Below are 22,807 nucleotides of genomic sequence, written 5' to 3' on the forward strand. Positions count from 1 at the left end.
TTTTATATTTCAGGCTTATAAAAATCAACTGTTTTTTAATTAAACTGTTTTAACAAAAATGTATTTTTGAGACAAAAATACCTGCAGAAATAAAACCACTTTTCCGAACTTGAATTGTAATTTTTCTATTAATTGGTAATAGCTAAAGCTAGCTCTTTAGGGTCACGTTTTTGCAATCTGCGCATGTGCACCTGAATAGGCTTATTGTCTCGAGTCGCATGGATTTTTACTTTTCCTCAGACGACGTCGAGGGTAAAATGGGTAAAGTACGTCTGTTTTCGTCCAGACTTTCTTTAAACTTTCGCAGTTTTGTATAATGTTTGGGGTATTAATTATCTGAATCAGGAAATAAATAAACAACCGAATATTTTACTTCTCGGGCTCCGCGTGCCAAAGGCTAACATGTATTAAGCTAGTGGGCAGTAATTAGCGACTTTTTCCTGTCAAAAAAGTTAAAAAAACAGAATTTTAACTTTGCTCACCGCATTTGGGATGTTTTCGAAAAATGTTCTAGATGGACAGAGTCTCTAGTAGTGGTGAGGCATTATATTATTTTAATTATGTGGTTACCTTAAGATATTCTTTGGTGTACTTTTTAAACTCTACTAATTTGAACTGTATTAATATTTACTGACTATTCTAGTTTTGTAGTTAATTTATTGTTGGTTATTTAAAAAATACAGCCCACGTAAATTGGTCTTTTGCGGGTGAATTTCATACTGCGTGTCCAGGAAAGAGGGTGTATTTTCACCTGCTTTCGCTAGAGGGCGCTGTGGGTCTTCAGTTTGTTTCGAGTCAGTATCGAAAATAGATTATTTTAAGAGGAATGATCGATTTTTGTATAGTTAATCACACAGAATAAATTCTATTGAGGTGGGAGTTAAATACATGATATGAATGTATATAAAGACGTTCTTAAAATGGTTGTTTTATGTAGTTGTTGCTTCATGTTTTCCAATAGGACTAGATCATACCACGTGTCCCGGAAGTAACACGAAGGCTTCTTTATCGTCTTTAGTTTTTTCAAATTTTACCGCTCATTGATTTATTCCGGTTTCACGATTAGACTTTATTTATTGCTTTAAGTTATAGAAACGTTGATTTAACGTTTATTTGGACATTGTATAACCTTGAGTTAGATTTGTAGAAAGCAGAATGACTTGGTTTCCTCTGCCTAGTGGTTGGTATCGCTTCTCGGCCTTTTGGCTAAGATCAAGTGTAGTATCTGTTCTTATCAGTTTAATATCTGATACGTCCCCTACCCGGGGACCATATATTAAATTGATTTTTGGAACAGGGAGATGGAATAGGGGCTTGCTCCGTCCACTCCACGCATCGACCTGGTATTGCAGTACCTCCAGGAACGGTGCACCCCCCCCTTCTCTGTCAAAAGCAAATATGATATTAAATATCGTTCTCACAAGTATTTAGTTGTTAGTTTGCAAATGGGCTTAATCATGTGCTGTAGATAGTGTTGTGTAGGTGTTGCTCAATGTGTGTTGTAACAGGTTCAACTTTTCACATGATGTTTAGCTTCTTGAGGAGGATTATTTTTAAAGGTTGACTTTTATTTAATGTATTTAAATGTATGCATTCCAGGTATTTTTCTTAATCCCCTTTTGTGTATTTTTATAGAATGCTTTAGAATGTACGTTTGGTACGATTTTACAGTTATAAATACAATAGGGTTGCATTACTGGACAATTCAATAGGAAAAGAATTATCTGTCGACCACTCAATGTGTGGCACTTTACTTTTATGAGATGTTTGAAGATTGCTGATCAAATGGAGAATGCGCTTCCCTGTGTTTTTTTTCCTTTCTTCAGGTAAACGTTCAGGAGGTGATGTGAAGCACCAATGCTACAAGTGTAACACTGAGGGGAAGAAAAGACTGTTCTAGCCATTGTTTTTTAAATCTGTCATGCATTGGTGGTTCAGTGGTAGAATTCTCGCCTGCCACGCGGGAGGCCCGGGTTCGATTCCCGGCCAATGCAAGCATCTCTTTTTCTCATACCTAAAAACAATCTCAAATAGTCAAATATTTATTTTACAATATGATCAGATAAATTGTTATGGAATTAATTATGAAGTCTTACAGATATTTCAGAATGAAGCCAAGTTGTGTCTGGTGTGATTGGTTAGTGTGTCCGACTGCTAACTTTTACTATTACAATTTAACAAAAATAGGAATTTCAGAACTGCAAAGATTTACACAGATCAGATAAATTAAGACAGTCTTTTGAAAACATCTTGCATTTTAAAATAATAAAACTGATTGAGTTTATAATTGTACCTTTTGTTTTTTTTTCTTCTTCCTGAGATATTTTGAAAACCCCAAGCTTGAGAGTGAAACGTCCGATCACAGTCCAGAGATGAACAGGAATCAACGGACATCTTGATGATGCTGCACGGTGTGAGTCTGCTGCCATCCATCTAAATTCATCTTCTCCCACTGAGTGTTTTCTAAAAAGGTTTATTTCTCAGAAAAAAAGTTGCTAATCTGCACTAAACAGAGCTCTGCTTCCCTGAGGTTTTAGTGAATCTGTTTTTTAAATATTTTTTATTGTGAACATGCTACATGTAGAGGTGGGAGATATAGATTTTTTTTTTATTTATTTTTTCAATTTGTTTTTATTACAAACAAAAAGAGAATTGTTACATACATGAAATACAATGAAACAAAGATATAGTTTCATATTTGTAATACGACATGGCCAGTTTTTATTTTTATTTTTTCAAACACTTCAAACCCCCCCCCCCCCCCCCCCCCCCATAGTTTGCAAGACAAGGATAAGATATATATTGTCCAATATAACAAAAGCATATCTCTATGTGATCAACTCGATGGCCAAATCGATCAGCCAAGTGGCAACTTAAAAAGGAGAATTATAGTAACATATATAGCTGATGTGATATTTATATGTAAGAAAAAGAAAAATAATAATACTAACAATGCTGATAATATTTAAGAACAGTTGGAATATTTTAAACTATAAACTACTGAGATGTGATGCTAGAATGTGAGGAGGCCTCAGGTAGAATTCTGAGTTTGCCAAAGTGATCTAAAACCAGACCCCAGATTGAGAAAAATTTGTCCCTCGATCCCTGAACTGAATATTTTATTTTTTCAAGTTGTAATAGTTGCATAAGATCCGTCAGCCACTGGGACACCCTGGGTGGGTCCTTAGATTTCCAGTGCAATACTATATGGCACCTTGCTATTAGAATAGCAAAAACAAGAATGCCTTTGTGTCTTTTTCTTAATGTATCTGGGTTTTGGTGTGAAACACCAACTATGGCTGCTTCTGCACTAGGCTGTAGACTGATATCGAGTGCGTCTGATAAAGTTTTAAAAATTGTAGACCAGTAATTCACCAGAGCAGAGCAAGACCAGAACATGTGGGTTAGATTGGCTGGGCTATTTTGACATCTTTCACAATTTGCACTCAGATGAGGATAAATTCTTGACAGTCTTGCTTTAGAGAAGTGAGCCCTATGAATAATTTTAAACTTTATTATATTTAACTTGGCACAAGAGGTGCTGTGGTTAACTCTCTGTAAGGCCCTGTTCCATACATTATCATCCATAACTCGCCCAAGCTCCTCCTCCCAGCTACTTCTTATTTTCAGAAGAGCTACGCTGTCATGAAGTGATATGCAGTCTTTGATTTTGGAAATTAATTTTTTTGAATTAAGTGGCAACTCAAACACTTCATCTAACTCGGAGACTGGGGGTATGTTAGGGAAGTTAGGGTCATGCTGCTGAAGGAAGTGATGCACTTGAAGCAAGATCGTTAAAGTTTGCAAATATACCGTTTAGGTACATGTCCTTAAAGTTGATAATACCTTTATCTTCCTAAATTGTGAATGCGAAGTCTGTCTGACCAGGGGGGAAAAGGTGATTTTTGCATATAGGACTAGTGGTAAGCACTTGAGTGAGTCCGTACGTCTGTCTGAATTGAAATATAATTTTAAAGGTATTTGTAACGATTGGATTGTGTGTAATATAGTGTGAAATGACACAGGGGAGACTATATCCAGTTAGGGCTGTCAGAGTTGTTGTTTTACAGGAGGAGACTTCGAGTCGACACCAGTTAATGTCAGAAGCCTGAAGTCAATGCATAATCTTTTGAATATTAGATGCCCAGTAGTAGTGGCACAGATTTGGTAGGCCTTAGCCACCTTGATGTTTAGGTCTTTGTAATAATTTTAAACAGATTCTTGGGTTCTTGCCGCTCCAGATGAATCAAGAAAAGCTTTTGTCGACTGATTTAAAGAAAGGGATGTAGAGGGGGATGCACTGGAACAGGTAAAGGAATCTGGGAAGTATATTCATTATTATACTGTTTACTTTCCCTGCAAGAGACAGGTTAAGAACCTCCCAGTTCTTGAGGTCTGTCTTAACCTTCTCCAGTAAGGCAAGGAAATTTTCTTGATACAAAATTTGTATGTCTCTTGTGATATTAATTCCCAAGTACTTATAACCATTTGTGGACATCTGAAATGGTAAGGTAGTGTCTTGTAATTGAAGCGCTAAGTTGTTAAGAGGAAAGCACTGATTTTTACGGAAGTTTAATTTATATCCAGATATAGCCCCGAACATCCGTAGGATATCAATGATGTGGGGAACAGTTGGGACAGGGTCAGAAATATACACTAAAAGGTCATCTGCGTACAACGAAACTCTGAGCTCTTCCCCTCCCCTGTGGATGCCTTTGTTGATTTAAGGATAATAGATAAGGGTTCTATAGCTAAAGCAAATAAAAGAGGACTAATTGGACAAACTTGTGATGTTCCTCTGAATAACTGAAAATATTTAGATTGTTTGCCATTTGTGGTCACAGAAGCTACAGGAGAAGTATACAAGAGCCGGATCCAGGAGACGAAGTTTGGCCCATATCCAAATGTTCTTAGACATTCAAATAGATATTCCCATTCAATCCTGTCGAAGGCTTTCTCTGCATCCAACGAGACAACCACCTCGGGTACCCCAGTGGACGCCGGAGAATAAACGACGTTCAAAAGACTACGCATGTTAGTGAAAGACTGGCGTCCAGAGATGAAACCAGTTTGGTCAACTGAAATAACATTATGTATTGTTGGGTCTAAACGCCGGGCTAGGATTTTGACTAAAATTCTCATTATCATGTTAGATAAAACGAAAGTACTACAACATTCAGCCTAAATCGGATCCAGTATTGAACACGGTTTTAATTGTGGTATTGCTAGCTCAAACTTTACATAGCATATGTTTGAAGTCCAGTTTTTAGTTAGAAATGAATTCAAATATTGTAATTAGTTATGTTGTCCGCTAGAGTTCGCCAATGAGATAGTTGTGTTTTTCTCATGCGCAGATCTGCCAAACCAAATTTGTAGATCAGTGAAAGTTGATTCATTGTGGCAATCCTTGAAGAGATATGCAGAAGGGATAAATAAACAATCAGGGAACGCGCCACACTTCAGGGGGGTATTCCAGGAAGCATGTTTAAACTAGCCTGACTTTAAGCCTGAACTCTGGCTGAAATCCGCCTGAACTTGCTTACTCTGGGTATGTTGGTTTCAAAAGACCGGAAATGAGTTGGCGTAACTACGCTCGACTTGGTAACCCTGGGTTAATGCACATGCATGTCCAGTACATAAAGTCCTTCTCAATGGATCGCCGATTTACGGAGTCACCATGGAAACGCGTGGAGAAAAAAGAGAGCGCTATACTTCAGTGAGACGGAGTCTGAGGTTTTAATGACGGCGTGTGAAGATTATACGTCCATCAAAAAAGTAATATGACTGCATCCGCAAAAGAAAGAGTTTCTGCTTGTAGTAGAAGAACAGAAAAAGTAAACGCACGAGTTTCTGATCTTATTTCCATTTTCATGTGACGCATATATATATTTATATAACTTATCCAATTTTGCCAACTTAAATGAATTACTTCTATTGGTAACAAGTATTTGAGTTAAATTTATTCAACCTAATTTCTTACGTCTATAAAACTCAATAATTGTTAATACAACTCAAATTTACATATTTATTTAACTAAATGTCATATTACTCCAATTCAATTAATCTTTTTTCCATCGTAATGAATTATAATTCTTGAACTCTCATATGTCTAAGTTTGAGCCGGCAGATATACTCATTTTTATAACAATAAAAAGAACAAAACAGTATGTGCTTGGTACATACTTTTAGGAATTTTCCAACATTGTCAATATGGTACTAGACAGTAGGGGTGCTATATAAACTCATCATCCTCTCCATGATCCTCTCCCTCCCTTCCCTCATGGTGCAAAGTAGGACAAAATAACTCGGCAAAACACGGTAAAATAGCTATACAACTAAACACATTCTGTCAAAAACCCACAATTAAACCCAAATCCGTCCAGACAGGCAAAGGTAATGGTATCCCATAATCCTTTGCGGTGCCGATCTAACAGCAGCACCAAAGTTACACCTACTTAATTGAATTAATTTGAATGAAGGCAAAATAACTGTCTGAAAACTGCGTGTTATTTTTAAACTGACTTAACAAAAAAAGAGATTTCTAATTATCTTACCTGAAGCAAATAATTAAGTCAGATCAAAGTAAAAAAGTTTATCTTTAAACATCCATATGTGGTCTTATCACACTTTCACAGTGGAAAAAGTATTATCTGAGCTTCTTCATTCACTAAATCATCTTCAAATGGACACGGCATGCTGCTTCACCTCTCTGTAAACAAACTAACCTTCAGCTAAACCTGCTCCGGACCAGGTCATGCTCAGAGCATGAGTTGCCATGGCAACTTCACCTACCTTGAAACATACCTCCATTTCTGGAACCGAAAATTGAGGTTATCAACTTCCTTAGCCTCGAACTTACCGTGGGAGCTAGCATAACCTGCTTTCCGGAATACCCCCCAGCTGTTGGGGACACGTGGTTTTGTTTTGAGCTTTGGTGATCAAACTGTTTACATTTGTAATTCACATTCCAGACCAGTAGGGGGCGGCGGCAGAACCTCGATGTTCTAGTAAGCAGGAAACAAAGGAACAGGAAGTGGTTAAGTGTTAGCATTGAAAAACGTTTGATTTGTATGTTTTTTTGTTAATTTTAGTTTTATTTGTGTTGTTTTTAATCAACATACAATGAATCAAACGTTTGATAGTTCTTGTCAAATTCCGACTTGTCTCTTTTAGCTCTGTGAGAATCGCCTGTTGTTTTACAGGAGGAGACTTCGAGTCGACACCAGTTAATGTCAGAAGCCTGAAGTCAATGCATAATCTTTTGAATATTAGATGCCCAGTAGTAGTGGCACAGATTTGGTAGGCCTTAGCCACCTTGATGTTTAGGTCTTTGTAATAATTTTAAACAGATTCTTGGGTTCTTGCCGCTCCAGATGAATCAAGAAAAGCTTTTGTCGACTGATTTAAAGAAAGGGATGTAGAGGGGGATGCACTGGAACAGGTAAAGGAATCTGGGAAGTATATTCATTATTATACTGTTTACTTTCCCTGCAAGAGACAGGTTAAGAACCTCCCAGTTCTTGAGGTCTGTCTTAACCTTCTCCAGTAAGGCAAGGAAATTTTCTTGATACAAAATTTGTATGTCTCTTGTGATATTAATTCCCAAGTACTTATAACCATTTGTGGACATCTGAAATGGTAAGGTAGTGTCTTGTAATTGAAGCGCTAAGTTGTTAAGAGGAAAGCACTGATTTTTACGGAAGTTTAATTTATATCCAGATATAGCCCCGAACATCCGTAGGATATCAATGATGTGGGGAACAGTTGGGACAGGGTCAGAAATATACACTAAAAGGTCATCTGCGTACAACGAAACTCTGAGCTCTTCCCCTCCCCTGTGGATGCCTTTGTTGATTTAAGGATAATAGATAAGGGTTCTATAGCTAAAGCAAATAAAAGAGGACTAATTGGACAAACTTGTGATGTTCCTCTGAATAACTGAAAATATTTAGATTGTTTGCCATTTGTGGTCACAGAAGCTACAGGAGAAGTATACAAGAGCCGGATCCAGGAGACGAAGTTTGGCCCATATCCAAATGTTCTTAGACATTCAAATAGATATTCCCATTCAATCCTGTCGAAGGCTTTCTCTGCATCCAACGAGACAACCACCTCGGGTACCCCAGTGGACGCCGGAGAATAAACGACGTTCAAAAGACTACGCATGTTAGTGAAAGACTGGCGTCCAGAGATGAAACCAGTTTGGTCAACTGAAATAACATTATGTATTGTTGGGTCTAAACGCCGGGCTAGGATTTTGACTAAAATTCTCATTATCATGTTAGATAAAACGAAAGTACTACAACATTCAGCCTAAATCGGATCCAGTATTGAACACGGTTTTAATTGTGGTATTGCTAGCTCAAACTTTACATAGCATATGTTTGAAGTCCAGTTTTTAGTTAGAAATGAATTCAAATATTGTAATTAGTTATGTTGTCCGCTAGAGTTCGCCAATGAGATAGTTGTGTTTTTCTCATGCGCAGATCTGCCAAACCAAATTTGTAGATCAGTGAAAGTTGATTCATTGTGGCAATCCTTGAAGAGATATGCAGAAGGGATAAATAAACAATCAGGGAACGCGCCACACTTCAGGGGGGTATTCCAGGAATACCCCCGCCTAAAGGACAGTAAATGAATGAAACTCAGTGGTCATCGGTTAGCTTTTTGTTGTTCAGTCCCAGCAGTGCATCATGGGTATTTTTCTTTCTGCTGATCAATGTTGAAGATGTTAGTTAATGGTTTGTAGATGTCTTTTTGTGTAGCACAGTGTTGAATGTCAGTCCTGAAGTCTGTAGCTCTGTCAGTGTGAGGGGTGTGTGAATACCTTAATGATATTCAGTGTCTATGGGAAAGACTTGTGAGAACGTGATGTGAACAACTCATACTTACCTGGCAGGGGAGATACCATGATCATGAAGGTGGTTCACCCAGGGTGAGGCTCAGCCATTGCACTCCGGTTGTGCTGACCCCTGCGAATTCTCCAAATGTGGGAATCTCGACTGCATAATTTCTGGTAGTGGGGGACTGCGTTCGCGCTCTCCCCTGATATATTGTTTAAAGCAAAATGTCCTCAATGATCAGTTGCAATGTAGTAATTTAACTATAACCAATAAACAGAATAGTGTTAACCTCAATTTTGGGTTGCTAAATCTCCTCGTCTCTGACGGCTGTCTAGTCTCTGAATAATTGGATCAAGAGCTTGGTCCGCATAGCTGGCAGTTCGTCAGACCTGTTCCTGGTGCACGTTGGACTGCAGCATGCCTGCCCTTTATCACTGGTTCTGTTCATAGTTGTTATGAGCAGGATTTCTTGGGCCAGGGGCTGGAGGGGGTTTGGTTTGGGGACCACAGGCTTTCCTCTCTATTCTTTGCAGATGATCTTGTCCCTTTGGTTTCATCGAGCTGAGACGTCCAGCATGCATTGGGGTGGTTTGTGGCTGAGTGCTCAGCGACTGGAATGAGGATCAACACCACTAAATCTGAGGTTGGAGAAAGGTGGTTTACTATCTCTCAGTGGGTGGAATGCTCCTGCCCCAGGTGGAAGAGTTTAAATAGCTTGACGTCTTGTTCACAAATGAGGGAAGATCGGAGCGCGAGATTGACGGGCGGATCAGGGCAGCATCCGTAGTTCAGCGGTAGCTGTATCGGTCAGTTGTGGTGCAGAGAGAGCTGAGCCATCAAGCAAAGCTCTTAATTTACTGGTCGATCTTTGTTCCAATACTCACCTATGGTCATGAGCTCTGGGTAATGACTGAAAAAACGAGGTCCTGGTTAGAAGCCTGAAATGAGCGTTTTTCGTAGGGTGGCTGGGCGCTCCTTTATAGATAGGGTGAGATGCTCTGTCCCCTGTGGAGAGTTGGGAGTAGAACTGCTTCTCTTTCACATCAAGAGGGTTCAGTCGAGGTGGCGCATCTAATACAGATGCTTACCTGGCGAGGCGTTCTGGGAATGTTCTACTGGGTGGAGGCCCCAAGGAAGAGCCACGACACGGTGGAGAGACTACGTCTCTCGGCTGGCCTGGGAGCGTCTCTGTGTCCCCCTAATAGGAATTGGAGGAAGTGGCCAGGGAAAGGGAAGTCTGGGCATCGTTGCTTATACAGCTGCCTCCGTGACCCAGTCCCGGATAAGCGTAAGAAGATGGGTGGATGGATGAACCTTGTTGTTTGTGAATGTGGCTCTGCCCTTCTCCTGATTCTATCCACGTCCGCTTCTCCTGACAATCTCTTGGGAACGCAGTGAGGATGGCACCAATCTTTATTACACATGGAGTCAAAGAAGACATGAAGGCAATTGATGTATTTTACCAAAATTGATCAAATCGTGGATCACATAAAATCTTTCTTATACATAAACGAGGAATAAAATTGTAAGTAAGCATCAACGTACACTAAGTTTTCTCAGAGATTTCTGTGAAGTTTCCAGGTCACTGGATATTGGTATTGTAAATTTGGATTTGCTGAAAAAAATGGCGGAGCCCCTTTATAGTGCAGTTAGAGAGGGAATTCAGACACAACCCTAGTTTCCAATAACAGTGTGTCAGATGTCCTCCTTTCTGACATGGTCATCTTGGACCTTTTTCAGAATTACTGGAGGATTTCGGTCTTTCATTGAAAAATGTAGTTAGTTACTTTGTCCACTAGAGAGCGGCAGAGCTTAGTCAGTTGTGTCAACCACACACATAATAAATATATTTTATTGTATTCTAATGAAAAGTTGAACACTTTAATTCATCCCAACAGATTTCAGTTATTTGGACTACTTGGTTTCATTTAAAGCTTTGGTGTGTCAGCTTAAACAGCAGTGTAGTTAACATGCCAGAACAGTAGGGGGCAGCATGAAGCCTTTGATTTTCTAGTTAGCAGGAAGTAAGGAAACAGGAAGTGTTAGCAGAGAAAAACGTTGATATGTATGTTTTTTGTTAATTTTAGTTTTATTTGTGTTGTTTTTAATCAACATACAATGAATCAAACGTTTGATAGTTCTTGTCAAATTCCGACTTGTCTCTTTTAGCTCTGTGAGAATCGCCTAAAGGATAGTAAATGAATGAAACTCAGTGGTCATCGGTTAGCTTTTTGTTGTTCAGTCCCAGCAGTGCATCATGGGTATTTTTCTTTCTGCTGATCAATGTTGAAGATGTTAGTTAATGGTTTGTAGATGTCTTTTTGTGTAGCACAGTGTTGAATGTCAGTCCTGAAGTCTGTAGCTCTGTCAGTGTGAGGGGTGTGTGAATACCTTAATGATATTCAGTGTCTATGGGAAAGACTTGTGAGAACGTGATGTGAACAACTCATACTTACCTGGCAGGGGAGATACCATGATCATGAAGGTGGTTCACCCAGGGTGAGGCTCAGCCATTGCACTCCGGTTGTGCTGACCCCTGCGAATTCCCCAAATGTGGGAATCTCGACTGCATAATTTCTGGTAGTGGGGGACTGCGTTCGCGCTCTCCCCTGATTTATTGTGTAAAGCAAAACGCCTTTCCTGATGATTAATAGTGCCACTTAAGAATTTTATAGTTCCAGTCATAAATACGATTAAGAATCTAGTTTACTCAGGCAGGGCTCCAGACTGGGACTAAATGGTTGCGTTTTACGATCAAAATTGGAGAGTGTGCGACTGAATTTAACATGCAGTCGCACATGTGCTACCCCATTTATTTTATACTTAAAACGTGGAAGGGGCACGTCAATGATCAATGAAATGAGCAATGAAATAATAAATGAGACGCGAGCGCACACGCAGAGTAAGCCCTGGCTGCAGCCTGCAGAATGGGTCAACATAGTGGAATGCTGGAACGCAGAGGAATGTGAACACGCTGTGGAATGTTAACCCCGCCCACATTGAGCCCGTCTGCTGTGGAATGTTAACCACGCCCACGCTGAGCCCGTGCATTTGATTCACCTTTGTCACAGCAGTTGTGATTGCAGGAAAGGGGAAGAATCAGTGGAGCACATTTTGTGTCATTGGTAATTGTATGAGGAAGAAAGAGAACATAGGGAACGAAAATTTGAATGGTGCAATTTTTTTATGTATCACTCAAAAAAATGATTCAAGCCCCTCTTTCATGTAACACAATAAAATTCTGTTTGTTTTATTTAAAAATATTTATTTTAAAAGATTGTATCTACATTTAATTGACCTAACACAAAATGTATTAATAGTTTCCCCTATAACTCCAGTAATCCAAAATAATTGAGTTCAAGTAAGGGGCATGCTGTTGAATGCCGTTTTCCTGTTTCTCTTTATGCTTTTTGCCGTCTCACGGCTACAATTTTTCACCTATTTTAACCATTGAACTATTAAAATGTTCAACTCCTTCATCTAATGTAATGCCTGGTATGACTATTAGTCCTTCAAATCCTTCGACTTTTCAAAAGTGAAAACTTTAGTTCGTTTTTTCCACGTAAAAAACGAAACTGTGGCATGAAATCGTTTCAACTCGGCTTCTCTCAATAAGACGATACACGAAGAGCGACATTTATAGAAATAAGGAATCTATTTATTTTTACCGGCGGCCTCATTTCGTCACAGGAGTGTTAGCGGCTTAGTTTGCGGGTTTCATAATACAGAGGTTCTGAGTTCGAATCTGGCTTTAGACTTCTGTTGCATGATCTTTTTCCTTTGCCTTTCTTGATAAATTTGAGTTCGACTAACTCGATTATATTTCGTTACATGGAAGAATTTTCTTTGAGGTGGGGTTACTCATTTATTGGATGGGAATCCTGCCCACAATTAAATTGAGTTCATCCAATGAGTTATTTTTTTGAGTCTGTGAGGCCAGACAACATTTATTAACTCCCTAATACATGCACATGGAAACTTATAAAAGGCATAAGAAGACAGGAATCACTGTATAAATTCTCTAATTCAATTAAATATTTTTTTATTTAGCGCAATGAAAAACAATAAAAAGGGGATCATGAATACAAAGAATGCATTGGGAAAATACTAAGCTTTAACAAAACAGACTAAACTAAACTGTTATTCCTGCCCTTAGACCCCCCCCCCCTTCACGGTAAGGAAAAACTCCTTAAAAACTGGTAGGTGGCAATGTTGCACATGGAAACTTGTAAAACCAATGAAGAAGACAGGCTCAATGTGGGCGGGGTTAACATTCCACAGCGTGTACACATTCCTCAGCGTTCCAGCATTCCACTATGTTGTGCAGTTCTGCAGGCTGCAGCCAGGGGTAGTTGCACACGCACGCAAACACACCCACACACGCTCGCACACATACTCATGAGACGCAAGCACACACTCGCGTCTCATTGAGTGATGCCTGAGGCGGCCAATGCGTGTGAGAAGAATAGGGAATGGCCACTGTAAGTGGCTAAAATGCGTGGAGGGGAAGGGGCCTAGAGATCATCGAGCGCACATAAACATCTGTGGGAAGGAAACGGGGAAAAATATCACCACAGCTAGATACGTGCGTGCGTCTGAGCTATGAGCAAGCGAACTATTGATTCATTCTTCCGACCTGCGGCTAGTGTACCAGTGCCAGAGTCTACAGTGTCACCATCGGATGATGATGCAGCAGTGACGTGCGGTCAGGTGAGGCACGTGAGGTAGAGCCTCACCTGTCATAATCGTGATAAAATCGAAAAAGGTAAATTAAGTAAATATTATTTTCCACTGATCTGTGTTAAATATACATTTTCAGTCAACTCAACAGGTTTTCCACAGTTTCTGAGGTTAAAATCGCAGCATTTGAGTCTTGCTTGATCACAGACGGAGCTGATACTCTGGGTGAGGCTCTGAAGCGCTGTGCCTCATGTCTGACGGCAGAGCTCAATGTTAACAGAGAAGTGCGGTGGAAGCACTGCTATAGACCTGCAGAAATGGCTTTCCAGCAGGGGACAGACAGGAGCTGACAGCTGTTTTGTAGCTACACTGGTGCCGTAGAAAAAGACTAAGAACGTTTTTCTTCATTAAGAGGAGAAACTCATATCATAGACGTTTTTGTGGTGAAGGATCAACACATGGACTCAAAAAGTAAGTCCAAACACGTTTTTCAACTTTTTTTTTTTTAAACAACATTGAAGTAAGTGGGTAAAAATGTAAGTAAAAATTTTAATTACATGAATTTTACATGATTTTACTAAAATCCTTTATTTTATTTTTTATGATCATTTTACAGACATTTAGTAACACTGATTCAACACCAGAATTTGAAGTTGAAAAAATACCAGGAATAGTTACTTTTTTTTTTTTTTTTTTTTTTTTTTTTTTTTTTTTTTTTCTTTTTTTTTTAACTTGTCCTGTCCAACAGCTAGGCAGACAGATGAGAGCTGAGGGCCTCTTGGGTTGGACATATTTTACTTTAACAAGAGGGGTTATTAATCTTCAGACAAACCAAAGGTATGTCTGAATAAACCCCTTTTGTAATTGAGGCCAAACTTTATTAATTTCAAACATGTCTGAAAATCTTTGGTGTTGGACCGGACGGAAAAGGAAAGAGGGGAAGAAGAAAGAGGGACGTTAGAGAGAGGGGGGGTAGGGGGTGATAATAGGAGGGGAAGGGGGATAAGACCATGAAGCAGCATAAAGCAACAAGTTTACTGGTTGTTAATCATTATGGTAAGGTTCAAATGTAAAAAAAAAACAAAAAAAAAGGGCGGAGCCTGTCCACACACACACTCAAATGTTATAAACACACTTGTTAGTTGCAAAAATGTCCACCTGTCGACATGTACACAAAACAGATAGTGTTCACACGCATACTTATGCCTTAAAACCAACTAGTGTGAAATATTTCAGTCATTCAGTCTGTTGAGCTGACACCTGTGCTCAGGTGAGTGTTTATGTTCTTCTAAAATGGATGGTGGAACGTGAAAAGAAGGAGGGAGAGTGCCCAGCCATCCCCACCCCAAGACCCCCACCGCACCAGCAGCGGCAGCCGGACTCCCCCCAACACCACACGGGAACCGGCAGGGAACAACCGCCGCCCGGGCGACCAAGCCCGCCACCCAGGCCAGGGCCAGCAGGGCCGCCGCAAGGCCCCCAGAGCCAGAGAGCAGGGAGGCACGGAGGGAAAGAGGGCGCCGCCCCAGCCCAACCAGGAGAGCAGCCCCCCCGCCGCGCCGGGAGAACCCAAGGCAGGGCCCCACCGGAGAAGGACGCCCACAGCCCCAGACGAGCACCCCACCACCACCCAGGAGTTCCGGGCATCCCCCCGCCCCAACCCCAGGTACGGGCCAGGACCCCCCAAGGGAGACCCACTCCGCACTCCAGGCAGCCATCCGCCCGGCCAACGGTTGGTCCAGGGAGGAGCGAGGCAGGGGCCCGCCGCCCCCGCCCAGGAGGGGGGAACCCCGGGGAAAAAAGAGGGCCCACAAGGGGTGTTGTAAATATGGCCCGACCAGGCTCGGCCACAGTTGGAAATTTGGCGGGGCCCAGCACTCAGGAGCAAGGACCAGAACCCACCCCCCAGGGACACGAACACCCCCGGCTCAGATGTAATGTGAACCCCCCCACCGCGCGGAGAGAGCACCGCCGGGCCCAGGAAGCCAGCACCCCGGGGACACAGCCGCCGTTGCAAAGGGGCCCGTACCCCCCACCAGGGAAGAGGCAGGGGACAGATGGTCCTAGGTCCCACCTTCCTTGCAAAATGTGTGTGCGTGTATGTGTGTTTGAGAGAGTGTGTGTGTGCATGTGTGTGTGTTTATGTTGGGATGTATATATTGAGGGGGGAGGGGTGTGTGTACTAAGGGGGGTGCGGTTAAAATTGGCGGGTAGGGCACTAAGGGGACGTCTCCTGATTACTCACAGTGACGTCCCCTCACCCTCCCCACCAAGGGGCCCTAAATGTCTAAGGTGCGGTTAAAATTGGCGGGTAGGGTGCTAGGAGGACATCCGCTGCTTGCTGGCAGTGATGTCCAAGCACCCCCCCTACCAAGGGCCCTACATGTCTAAGGTGCAAATAAAACCGAAAGAGGGGGGGCCCACTCCATACGGCAACCACAGGAGGGGGGTCACTGCCTAGTGAACCCCCCCCCCCAAGGCTCATCGCAGGCTAAGCCCCCCACCCCCTCACCCTATTATGAGGTTATATGAGGAAGGGGGTAAGTTGGGGACAGATGATAGACTGTCCCCCGGTGGTCAAACAGCCGTCCCCCGCCCCCCCCCCCAGCAAGGGGGCCAGGCCCACCCAGCCCCGGGGCCCCACCCCCGGAGGCGCAGACACCCCAGGCCCAGCACCACCACCCCCACACAGAGAGAGGGGAGCCAGAAAGCGCCGGCCCCCCCCCGGAGCAAGCCCAGGCCCCCACCCCCAAACGCCGGCCCTAGAAGAGCTCTGGTCAGGCCTCGACGGGACCGAGGCAGCCAACCGGCCGGGGAAACCGCCGATGGCCTCAGCGGAGACCCCGACCCGTCAACCAACAAGGAATAGTTACTGATGGTCAAATACAGTGAGGTCAATAAGTATTTGATCACCCTGTGATTCAACAAGTTCTCCCACTTAAAAACATGGAGGGGTCTAAAGTTTTCATCATAGGTACATTTCCACAGTGAGAGACAGAATCTGAAGAAACATTCAGAAATCACGTTGCATGATTTTTTTTAAACCATTTATTTGTATTTTACTGTGACAAATAAGTATTTGATCACTTGTTTATCAGATAGATTTCTGACCAGCAAAGACCTGCTGTTCTGCTTTTAAATAGTCCAACTCCACTCTGCTCATGATTCTAAATTAGTTGCACCTGTTTGAGGTGGTTAGCTTGCATAAAGGCACCTGTGCAAATCCGTGAGAAGTCTAACTAGCAACATGGGCAAAACCAAAGAGCTGTCAAAAGACACAAGAGACAAAATTGTAGACCTTCACAAAGCTGGAAGTGGCTACGGGGCAATTGCCAAGCAGCTTGGTCAGAAAAGAACAACTGTTGGAGCAATTGTCAGGAAAATGAAAGAGGCTAATGATGACTGTCAATGTCTCTCGGACTGGGGCCCCTCGCAAGATCTCACCTCGTGGGGTATCGATGATGCTAAGGAAGGTGAAGAATCAGCCCAGGACTACACGGGAAGAGCTGGTCAGATGAGACCAAAATAGAACTTTTTGGTCTTAACTCCATTCGGCGTGTTTGGAGGAAGAAGAAGGAGGAGCATCACCCCAAGAACACCATACCTACAGTGAAGCACGGGGGGGGGGAATCATCATGCTCTGGGGGTGTTTTTCTGCACAGGGGACAGGACGACTGCACTGTATTAAGGAGAGGATGAACGTGGCTCTGTATTGTGAGATATTGGGCAAAAACCTACTTACCTCAGTCAGAGCATTGAAGATGGGTCGTGGCTGGGTCTTTCAGCATGACAATGACCCGAAGCACACAGCCAACAAAACCAAGGTTCTGGAGTGGCCTAGCCACTCTCCAGACCTAAATCCAATAGATAATCTTTGGAGGGAGCTGAAACTCTGTGTTGCTCAGCGACAGCCCCGAACCCTGACAGATCTAGAGAATGTCTGTATGGAGGAGTGGACCAAAATTCCTGCTTCAGTGTGTGGAAACCTAGTGAAGAACTACAGGAACCGTTTGACCTCTGTAATTGTTAACAAAGGCTTCTGTACCAAATATTATTGTTTAACTCAAGTGATCAAATACTTATTTGTCACAGTAATATACAAATAAACTGTTTAATAAAATCGTACAACGTGATTTCTGAATGTTTCTTCAGATTCTGTCTCTCACTGTGGAAATGCACTTATGATGAAAATTTTAGACCCCTCCTTGTTTTCTAAGTGGGAGAACTTGATAAATCACAGGGTGATCAAATACTTATTGACCTCACTGTATGTGCTGAACACATCTGTATTCTTTAATTTGTTTACAGTACATATGAATAATTTATACACAAGGAGAGTGTTCTATCCATCTATAAAAGAAATAATCTCTGTAGGACAAATATGATCTTGTGTGTATTTTATAAGCTGTTTGCTGCCGTTGAATGAATGGTGAAATATTTAGTTCTTTCATTGTAAAGCTGACTCCAGAGGAGTCAGTGCCTCACCAGCCATCAACTTCACCGCACATCACTGTGATGCAGAGTCAGTCATTGGTGTGGCGAAAAAAGCCCGCATTCACCATTTTTGAGAGGACTGGCTGAAAGAATTCAGCTGGCTGAGCTACTATAAGCAGTCGAACTATATCAATTGCGAATACTGCAGCAGCTACCCCAGAACAGCAGGAAACACAAAGTTTGCCGATAGTACAGGCACTTCGCAGTTTAAACACAATACACTGTTTAAACACAATCTCAGCCTGAAACATCGAGTAGGTCGTGACATGTATATAAATCAGAAAACAACGCCACTGTTGGTTGCTTTTAAAAGACAAATGACTGTAAATCAGAGCGCAGATGAGGCAGAGGGGATGTCGAAATTTAACACGGCCTACTTGGTTGCTAAAGAGGAACTACCCTTCACCAAATACAAAAGCCAGCTCGACCTTCAAAGGAACAATGGGTTAAAACTTCACGAAACATACAACAACGATACAGCATGCGCACAATTGGTTGGAGTAATTGCGGTGAAGACTTACACGAAAATCAAGGATGCTCCGTATTTATCAATTATGATCGATGGGGACACCGAAGTAATACAGTGGAAATTAGTAGATTTGGTTAGCATGTTGATTTACGGTATGCACCCCTAAATTTTCTGGTTGTGCCCCTAAAATTTTCAGTTGGGGGCCACTGTGCTCCTAGTGAAAAAAGTTAGTCTGGAGCCCTGTCAGGGTTGGGTGATATACTGTTTCATATCATGTTTAGTTTTTTTCATATCAGGCGATACATAGTATAACAAATAAAAACATACAGCAGTTTAAATTAAATCAGTCAACATACCTTAAATTATATTCCAAATGACCCGGTGGCTAGCATCTAACATAAAAAGTCTCATCTGATTGGTCAAATGGATAAAGGGATGTATTTGATTTGTTAAATACTTCAAGTTTCCATAATATTATTTTAGCACATTTAAGGTTACCTTTTATTGCAATTTTCACTGTCTTTTGCGATATGCATAGTGCACACCTTGATATTGCGATAACGGTAAAACTGTGGTATATTGTGCAGGCCTACCGTGATTGGTAAAATCCACGGAGTATGATCACAGCCGTTTATGGCAGTAAAACTCCTCACCGCACACTTTCTACACTTTTTTCAGGCAGACAGGAAAATTTTCATACTTTCTCTTGTTTAAATTCTCAAACCTTCATAGAAATTAGGTCTTAGGTCTGAGAATGAAAACAGATCTGATCGCGATCAAAGATTTCTGTAGATCTGAAGAGCTCCGAGTTTCTGTACAGGAGACACGGCACAGAGGAGATTGATTGACAACGTCTCCAGCCAATTAGGACACAGAACAGTGTGTGCTGTTTAAAAAAAAAAGCAGTATAATCGCTCTAAAAGAACGAGCGAAATCGGGATAGATGAACTGAGACATAGAAAGGGAAGACGGTCTTCTGTTCTGTTTGACAGGGATTTTAGGGGGTTTCAGGTTGAACACGGACTGCAGTAGGGTGGAATAAAATGTCACGTTCTATGCGGGTCTTGATCATGTGGCCAGATTACAAAAACAAAAAACATGGGTCTCTGATATTGTTCAGTGGACCGGACCAAACATAGAGGCGGGCCGGATCCAGCCCGCGGGCCTTAGTTTGCCCACCCCTGGTCTACGGACATTATGCAGGAAAATGAAGGCTCACTGTGCAGTGGAAATGACTTTGGAGTTTGACATTTTCTTAACATTTAAAATTCTAATTCTGCTGATGACTTTATCTTTCAGCTCTGTATTATCAGACCTTTGAAAGTAGGGTTGTGCCGATGGACGATATCGTCCATCGTGATGGGTGACTGACATCCCGATGGAGAGACCACCATCGTGATGCCACGCCCCCGCCACGTTGCGAGTCAACACCATAAGCCGCGGTTACATGTACAAAATATCTTGATGGGATCAATGGTCGGATTAGAATCCAACCGTGTACATGGGCCCAGAAAAATGTTTTCAGAATATAAAAACGTTCACTAAGGTCACACTTTCCGTCGGAATAAATCATTCGCACATGCGCAGTAGGGTTTGAAAACCGGAAGGATATAAATTCCGCCGAGCGGCTTTTTTTTTTCAAACTTTATTGAATGTAACAATTCAATACAAAACAATGTTAAACAGCGCCGAGCGGCTATATACATTGACATGTCAGCTCGGTAAAATACGAGATGATCTTCGTAACATTATTAAAAGCATGTTTAGGTTATTATGAAACGCCTGTTCGCTCATCATTTGAATTTTAATCCGTGTGGTGGTCAGTGCTTTTTCTGAACGTAGCCAGGATTAGCAGTATGCTAACACGGGCTAACAACATTAGCTTTGGGTGGCGCTGCATGCTGTGAATAACATCAGCCTTTATTTAGTCGGGACACGACTGGAAACACAAATCCACGTGATTGTTTGAATGTTTTCTAAGGACTGAGCGACATTTCTGCTTTGAAGCTCAAACCGCTGTGTGTCTGCTGACGGTCCGAGCTGTGCTCAGCTCAGACACACACTTTTAGACCCGGTTCTGATTTCGGTTGCTTGTACCCCTAGAGCTGCGGGACGGATCGCAGTCTTAAATCTCCCACATATACCGCTCATGTACCCCCCCCCCCCCCCCTCCCATCAAACACAAAGCTGTAAATCCGCACTCCGCCGGTCCACTTCGCTAGTTAAGTGCGGGAGCAGACTACACTTCTTTTCTATTTTGTTTGTTACTTTTTTTGTTAAAGTCACTTCCCTCAGTTTATACTGGATCATCGCGGATTAGTCATTGGTTGGGAAATAAAATGAAAAAAGCAAAATAACGAATAGCAGTTATATAAGAACGAAAAATGTAAAAATACCCCGCCCTAGGCGATGTCATCGTCCATCCCGATGGTTGACAGCAAACATCGTCAACGGCCAATTTACGGGACATCGCCCAACCCTATTTGAAAGGTCAACTTTCCTTTTACACTTGTCCAAATGTGAGCGCTCTTTATCCATGTTTGTTTGTGGTAGGAAAGAATCATTCTGCAGTTTAGTGTTTGTCTGAAGGATTTTACACACACACACCATTCTGTTGTGTTTGTTTAAACAATGTTTCAACAATCCCCTTTGCAACAGAAGAATAACTCATAGTTGAGGAACCCCCACTCAGCACAGACACAGGAGTGGAACCTCCACTCTGCTGGCTGTTGAAGACAGCCCACTTCTGTCTCATTTTATTTCCTTCCTCTTCATCATTTCCTTTTCTGCCTCAGACTGAAGACAGTAGAAACGTTGGATGATGCCCCTTCAGATGTTTAGAGGAGCTGCAGCAGGAGGTTCTGGAGGGTAGAGAAGTAGATGAGAATAGCAGCCTACCAACAACTGTTAATGGGAGAGATTAAAAAAGATTCAAAGTGGTTCCACAATAAAATCTGCTGCCAATTTAAAAAAAATAAAAAAAAGTTCAATTAGGTCTTTTCCAGGAGGTTTTGTTGGATCCAGTGCTTGTAAAGTATGACCCACTTCATGAACTGTAATACATACAAAAGATAAAGACTTTCCAAGGGCCTTAGGAAGTTGTATAGGAAACTTTGTAAAGGGCATTCTAACTTTATCAAATTAAGAGCCAGAGGAAATAAAATGTTCATTGAAACAAAGAAGAATTTCAGTTTTTTCATAAACGAAAACAGGATCTTGAACAACAGAATTAGGGAAAGTTTGAGTAATTTTATTTAAACCGTGAAAATGGCAGGGTTCACCCAGACAACTCACCTGGACTCACAGACCGACACATTCACTTTTTAGAGACAATTCAGGATCACCGGAGAACCCATTGAGAATCCACACAGGAAGGACCCAGCAGGGATCTGAACCGCTCACGGTTGGTCAGATCCTTGTTCCTCTGCCTTGTGTCCTCTGGCCTGATCTGCTGCTGTCGGTTTGATTTTCTCCACAGATCACTGACGGGAACTCCTGATGCACCTGCAGCTCCTCTCCACTCATCCAGTCTGGATTTAAGACCAGCGTTTCCAGCCTTTTCCTACAAGTCTGTCAGCTAACTTCCATAGGTATTGAACCAGCATCCTTTAGCAGAGTTCCTCTGGTGTTTACTGTATTTTATCAGATTTCTCTTTTGTCTACCAGATTCCCTCCTGGATCATCCTCGTTTTCTTTGGGACAGCAGTGACTCCTCACCACATCACTCCTCCTCTTTGACCACGACAGAATCAGGAGGAACCACTCATTACAGCAGCCAGTAGCATAATAAAAAATGTAATAATAAATAACATAAAATGTTGTGTTTATTGAAGGAAAATATCCCCCATTTTGAAATGTTGTTTGGAACAAACAAAGATTTACATTACTTTAAGTTGACTTTTAATAATACATTGATTGAGATGAACAGTAACGTGAGGTTTAGTTGATCAGAAGCAGGTTGGATCACTTGAAATCATAATTTGAGCCTAAAAGAGATTTTCTAAAAGTTCAATCATTGTACTGTTTAAGTATTAGTTAAAAAATGAAAGGATTTGAGGATGTAGCTGTTTTCACCTGCATTACTACATAATTAAAAACCGTTAAAAGACAAGTAGGAAACATGTTTCTAAAAAATTAAAAATAGAATGGTACTTTGAAGATGTTTTCAGTCAAAGGTGTTACACTTCCTGGGGAAAAAGCTGCTGTTTGTGGGAGAATAACAAATGTTTTTTTCTTTTACAAACACCTAAAAATGCTTTTATGTAAAACAACCAACCCTTAATTGGGCAGAAAAGCACTTCCTCATTAATTTCTTCTTAAA

The 22,807-nt window shown here is 41.6% G+C and overlaps 1 long non-coding RNA gene and 4 other non-coding genes across 7 annotated transcripts; all 5 read left to right on the forward strand.

Moving 5' to 3' along the window:
• Positions 1–56: 56 nt before the first annotated feature.
• LOC111948498 lies at positions 57–22,378 on the forward strand. Of its 3 annotated transcripts, XR_002874504.1 has the most exons (4): positions 57–266; positions 2,321–2,413; positions 21,965–22,076; positions 22,153–22,378. It is a non-coding gene; the product is annotated as an uncharacterized LOC111948498 (long non-coding RNA). The 3 variants fall into 3 exon arrangements; XR_002874503.1 differs by lacking the exon at positions 57–266 and having other exon boundaries at positions 1,171–2,413; XR_002874505.1 differs by lacking the exons at positions 57–266; positions 2,321–2,413 and adding an exon at positions 6,812–7,441.
• On the forward strand, positions 1,187–1,377 carry LOC111948529. Its single transcript, XR_002874542.1, has one exon. It is a non-coding gene; the product is annotated as a U2 spliceosomal RNA (small nuclear RNA).
• On the forward strand, positions 1,924–1,994 carry trnag-gcc. The gene has a single exon. It is a non-coding gene; the product is annotated as a tRNA-Gly (tRNA).
• On the forward strand, positions 8,885–9,048 carry LOC111948515. Its single transcript, XR_002874529.1, has one exon. It is a non-coding gene; the product is annotated as a U1 spliceosomal RNA (small nuclear RNA).
• On the forward strand, positions 11,292–11,455 carry LOC111948536. Its single transcript, XR_002874549.1, has one exon. It is a non-coding gene; the product is annotated as a U1 spliceosomal RNA (small nuclear RNA).
• Positions 22,379–22,807: the final 429 nt, after the last annotated feature.

The sequence above is a fragment of the Oryzias latipes genome, chromosome 13 (assembly GCF_002234675.1).
Source record: "Oryzias latipes chromosome 13, ASM223467v1".
NCBI lineage: Eukaryota > Metazoa > Chordata > Actinopteri > Beloniformes > Adrianichthyidae > Oryzias > Oryzias latipes.